Raw genomic sequence first — 5,780 nt, forward strand, 5'->3', positions numbered from 1 at the left:
TCAGTAAATCCTAATAGTGGGCCTATCAACATTTTTTTTCACACGTCAGGAGAGGTTAATCCAGGAAAAATATTGTACACTGACTTTTTTTATAAAAGATATTTTTGCCTCAAGAGCCAAGTGACCCTTTTTGAAGTAGTGATTGTTGGCATGTCTAAGCAAAATTAGCTCCTTGTGTGGGGAGGGTGTTTTCCACTGACCCGCGGAGAAAAGTTGCTTGAACAAAGCTCATTTACCAGTTAATTAAATCTGCATCCTGGCCTGCTATAAATGCATGTAGTGCATTAGCTAAAGCAGAGATTATTAATGCAGCTTTTCAGAAGAGTGGTAGGACTGCACCAGTATTGAAGAGCAATTAGATTAGATATTCCCTACAGTGTGGAAACAGACCCTTCAGCCCAATAAGTCCACACCAACCCTCCGAAGAATAACCTACCCAGGCCCATTTCCCTCTGACTCATGCAACTAACACTACGGGCAATTTAGCATGGCCAATTCACCTGACCTGCACATCTTTGGATTGTGGGAGGAAACCCATGCAGACACTTGGAGAATGTGCAAACTCCACGCAGACAGTCGCCAGAGGCTGGAATCGAACCTGGATTCCTGGCACTGAGAGGCAGCAGTGCTAACCACTGAGCCACTATGCCGCCCACAGGTGATTCCTCAAGAAGATGCCGAATACAAAGGAACCTCGAATATCCCAAGGACACGGGCAGAGAGTATTTCGTTCATTTAATCGCATGCCGGATAAACGAGGTTTCGCTGTATTACTTATTCCCAAAAACTTGTTTCCACCTCCACCCCATCGATAGTGAGCCTAAATTCTTCGAGTTTACCAGAATTCTGGGCACAGTTTTGAGATACTTGTGCAGGGAATTTAGTAGTAGGTTTAAGGAAAGTGTTTCTTCATTTTGTAGGAGTAGTGGAGAAGTTGAAAGATATTGCATATCATCTTCTGTACCTATTTGATTCAAATAAATTGACTTGAGTTGCACATTCAAACCTGGGGGGCTCAGGTTTTAATATTGACAATTCTCAAAGCGAGGTAAATGTAGAGCTGGGCCCATGAAATTTGTTGAAACATGTAAATTTTCTTGTCATGAGTTATTGCTAAAAACTATTTGATATATGCAAAGATGGCTTCGTCCTGTTAACAACAACAAATTACAATATAATGGCAATTAAGAGGCAGTAGGGGTGTTGAAATCAGAATGCTAAAATCTAAATTCATCGGTGTTGCGTATGGGCCATTTGGACCATGGTATTATTGAATCCCGTTTGGTTGTAATTTGTGTAAATGTGTTACTTCTACACGTGCCGTTGTTGATCCTTTGATGCAAAGAGTTCAGCTAAATGTTAATTGGCATTTTTGTTGTTGTTAGCTCCTGAGAAGAAATCCAGAACGACGCCTGGGAGCAAGTGAAAGGGATGCAGAAGATGTAAAGAAACAAGCATTCTTTCGAGTAGGCGTTCATGTTCTAATTATTTTTGGGAGGGTTAGGGTGTCTGTCAAATGTAAATAAAGCTAACTGTTTGGGTGATTGAATTTTGTGCAACTTTTGTGAATGTGTTCTAATAGTAGCAAATGTTGTTTAAAAAGGTATGAGGAAAAGCTTTTTTGTGTATTACATTATGGCTGAAATGAGAGGAGTCTTTGTTTAAGGAAAAAGCAAAGAACTGCAGATGCTGTAAATCAGAAGCCAAGAAGTTGCTGGAAAAGCTCAGCAGATGTGGAGAAAAGTCAGAACTAGGTAGAATCACTGGACCTGAAACATTAATTCTGTTGAGCTTTTCCAGCAATTTCTGTTTTTGTGTGGGGGAGGAGTTTTGGTCACATGAATTATTTTAACCTTATTCCTCATACGGCCAATTGCAGACTTTCTCTGCATTGACTAAAAATAAAAAAGATGCATCAATCTGGCTTTCAATATACAACAGTTTTGGTTTATTATAACAAAAAACTTATTCAATGATGATACAAAACTGGTTAACACACTTAGTTTATAACGCAACCAAGAACACACACCCCTGTAAAAGGAAGAAAGTGGATTTCTCTCTGCAGTTTCACTTTGAAGGGGAGATAAAAACCTTGACACTTTTGGCTATACCTTAAACCCAGAAGGCCCAAAACCCAGAACGTGGAATTTTCAGACACTTGTCAGTCTAACATTCAGGTTCAAAAAGACACGTCAACGAAAACAAGTGAATTCTCTGGTATTTTTGCTGAGGAAGCACTGTATTGAGAATTCCTCTGGGCCCTCTTCAGGACTCAGATTCAGACTGGACCGTTACTTCAGGCACCACAGTGCACCTGCAAAGATGTTTTTGAAAAACAGGAGAGTTTGGATGGAAGGCTGTTTTGTTCCCAGGCTGACGACAATCTCCAAAGAAGTTGCAGCCTGGTGATCAGAGAACTAGGATTGCTCTGCAGTAAATAAGGAGCGATTTCAAATCATGAAACTTTTGAGAAATTTGTTGTTTTAGGAAAATGTTCCACTCTCTTTTCATTTTGAGTTTTTTAAAAAAGTCAATCCATAACCAGTGTGAGGCAAACAAAATAGCTTTTATAAGAATAAATGACAATTGTGTGATGCTTGCATACCCGACTAAGCCTTAAATTCTGTGACCTACGAAGTTTTCCCAGATTTGTATCATTAAGGGAATTTTGAATTAAATTTTTAGAGCAAAAGATTTCAGGCTTTAGGTCAACTGTGTAAAAGGTGTTTAAGCTGAAGTTTTATTGTCATTGCTACACAGCTACAGCTTTGAAGTAATTCTGGAGTTGTAGTAAAGCCCAACCCGTAGTTTCTGTGCTTTGGTATTTTTATGGTCTTGAGGGAAACTCTGTAAATGTGTAATTACACAAGCAGAATTGCTGTTGTGGACAGGAAATTGTCTGGTTATAGACATTGCATAAGGTGAAGCAGTCAAGAGTGGTCATTTCCACAATTGACTGACAGACTCAAAGCTGGATGGTCTTGTGACTTTTATTCTTGGTTCAATCTTGTGACCCATATCAATTGTATTGAGATATGTCTATTAACTATAAAATTCTGACCTTAATCTCCCTCTTCTTTTAACAGGCTGTTGATTGGATTGCTTTGTTAGCAAAGAAGGTAAAGCCCCCATTCCAGCCCATAATTCAAGACAGAGAAGATGTCAGTAACTTTGACGAAGAGTTTACCTCAGAGGCACCAATTCTTACACCACCACGAGAACCAAGGGTTCTAGTTGATGAGGAACAGGGAATGTTCAAGGAGTTTGATTACATAGCAGATTGGTGTTAAATGCAACAAGAACATTTCTATGGAGTAGAAACTGTGAATTCATAGCTGACTGTAGCTTACAGCAAAGCCCTCTTTGCGACAAATGATGGATACTTTCCAGCCTTTTACTGCAGTCTGTGCCATCTGTAGTCCTCCAAATTCATTCACGCAACTGAAGCTTCCTGAAAGAACAACAGCACAGTGAGAAGTGGCAACTTTGAATCATTCACCTTCAGGACCATTGGGAAAATGTTTTTGTTTTGTCCTATGTATATCTTTGATTTCTTCTGCAGTGCTCAGTCTGGCTGATGCCAAGATTTACCAGTGTAAATTTGCACTGTTAGTTCTTGGCAAATGCACTATAGAAACTCTTCTTTCTATAGTCCGTTCACTTTATAAATTGTAATTATTGCCTTAATTAGGAGAGGGTGTTGCTAGAATCATTCCTTGGGCTGAATTGAGAACTGTTCTTTTTTCTCTATGCCACATTACCACTTCAGTTTGAGGTGCTATCAGCTGATGATACTACAGTATGGTCTCACCTAGCATAAGGCAGCTACTGTCTTGACTGCTGATAATAAAAATAATTACTGTGTGTGGCCAAACAATGTGCATTTTAAACAAACTGATTATCCTGCACAATATTTGGTCCCAGATAATGATTTTAAAAGCTAGTTTGATGCCTTACCTTAATGTTGTAAATTTTCATTGTATTTATTATGTAGAATTGCAATATGCCTTAACATTGTGAGAGAGCACCAAGTGCTTCCAGACATTTTTTTTGCAGGTACTGAAAGCCTACCAAAGCCACTTGCCAAACAGTGACGTCGCCTCCCTGCTCCTGGAATTATATGTAAAATGTTGGGCGCAGCCTATTCAGTTCACGAAGAGGAGAAAGTCGGTGTTTTTTTTTTACATGTTTTGTCTGTAAGTTTTGGGTCTTTAAGTGTGAAGAACTAGTCATTGAGATTCTGCTGTTTCTCTCACTTCTGAAATTTCAGTAACCAAGATTATTATTTTTGATGTACCATGATCAAAGAACACAGGATTCTATAGTTTGTATACCATTTAGTCAGTGGGTCATTTCTTCTTATCTGCTGTACATGACGACAATACTCTCAGCTTCTATGTTTTTATGGAAATGTATATGTGCTGTCAATGTACGTTTGATATAGTATTTTAGTTTACATTCACACACGATTTATAATGTTCACATTTAATACACGGTGGCCATGTGAAAATGTGTTTTTTAAGTGTAGCTGGTCAATATGATTTCTAACTGGGCCATCACAATGCATGGATCATGCTATGACTCAGCTACCCTCTACATTCTGTTAATAATGGTTTGTATATTTTAAGTTTAAAAAAAACCCCTTTTTGCTAACCACAGCAGGCCCCATGTCAAAAACTGCACTAATAGCAACCACATAAGCTACTGTTACCCATTCCTCGTTGCTTACCCTGTCCTTTTATGTCACAAAGATGGCAATAGCAATAAATACTACAATATTTCAAACAGCAAATGTACATTTTTATAAAGACCAGTACATGTAAATAAGCAGGATTAATAAATGAAAGTTTTAAATAGTTTTTTAAAAAAGTAAACGGCTAGAGAGGTCTGTTTCCAAAGTGTATAGAAAGAAGAAACTTTTTTTTTAAAAAAAGAGAAAATTAAATCACTAATGTGTGTTAGAGGGCAGGGTGGAAGTACAGAGATGAGCTCAAAAGCACTAATTTTATCTCTGACATTTTTTAAACAAATGTTTTAGTCTAATTTCAAATTGAGAATATTTTACATTGTACAATATATATTCATTATAAAGTGGCTGCTTAAGAACTTTGTAAGGAAATAAGAAGGCATGTTTTGGAATGGTACAATACTATGCATTTACATGTGCCCAGCAGAGTACTGTATATGGTTGAGAAACACTGAAAAGGGTTTTGCAGTCAATACGTATAAATGCACAAAATTAAAACCTTTTAAGTAGGGTCTGTTTGTTCTAGTGTCCTCTTTTTGTATTCCTACATTACCAATCTCTCCTTAAATCTGATTTTTAAAAAAATTATTCCTCCTTTCTAGTCTGCCGTCGTATAGATTTTGCATTACACATGGATACCCAGTGGGTGGAGCCACCTCCAGCACTCTGTCCAATTAATTCTCAGTCTCCCTGTTGCTTATTTTCCCAAAGCCCCTCAGTTTGAGCACATTTTCGCCTGCTTAAGGGTTGATTGTAAACAAAAAAGAAGAGAACTGTAGTTGCTGCAAATTAGAAACAAAAACAGAAGTTACTGGAAAGGCTCAGCAGATCTGATTTCTCTTCATGAATGCTACCAGACCTGCTGCACTTGTCCAGCAACTTCTGTTTTTAAAGGTTGATTGTCTTGTTCAAAGCTCTGTCAATGAACTTATTCAAGGCTGAGATCTGTTGATACTATGGCTGTGAGATTGAAGTGCAGGGGCATAGGGTGGGAAAGCTGAGTCAGTGTAGAAACTCGATATCTTAATGTGGG

At 38.1% G+C, this 5,780-nt stretch overlaps 1 long non-coding RNA gene across 1 annotated transcript; it reads left to right on the forward strand.

Annotated features, from left to right (window-relative positions):
- Positions 1-793: 793 nt before the first annotated feature.
- LOC122554157 lies at positions 794-5,259 on the forward strand. The gene is made up of 2 exons (XR_006312924.1): positions 794-1,466; positions 3,087-5,259. It is a non-coding gene; the product is annotated as an uncharacterized LOC122554157 (long non-coding RNA).
- Positions 5,260-5,780: the final 521 nt, after the last annotated feature.

Source organism: Chiloscyllium plagiosum, chromosome 11 (genome assembly GCF_004010195.1).
Source record: "Chiloscyllium plagiosum isolate BGI_BamShark_2017 chromosome 11, ASM401019v2, whole genome shotgun sequence".
NCBI classification, from domain to species: domain Eukaryota; kingdom Metazoa; phylum Chordata; class Chondrichthyes; order Orectolobiformes; family Hemiscylliidae; genus Chiloscyllium; species Chiloscyllium plagiosum.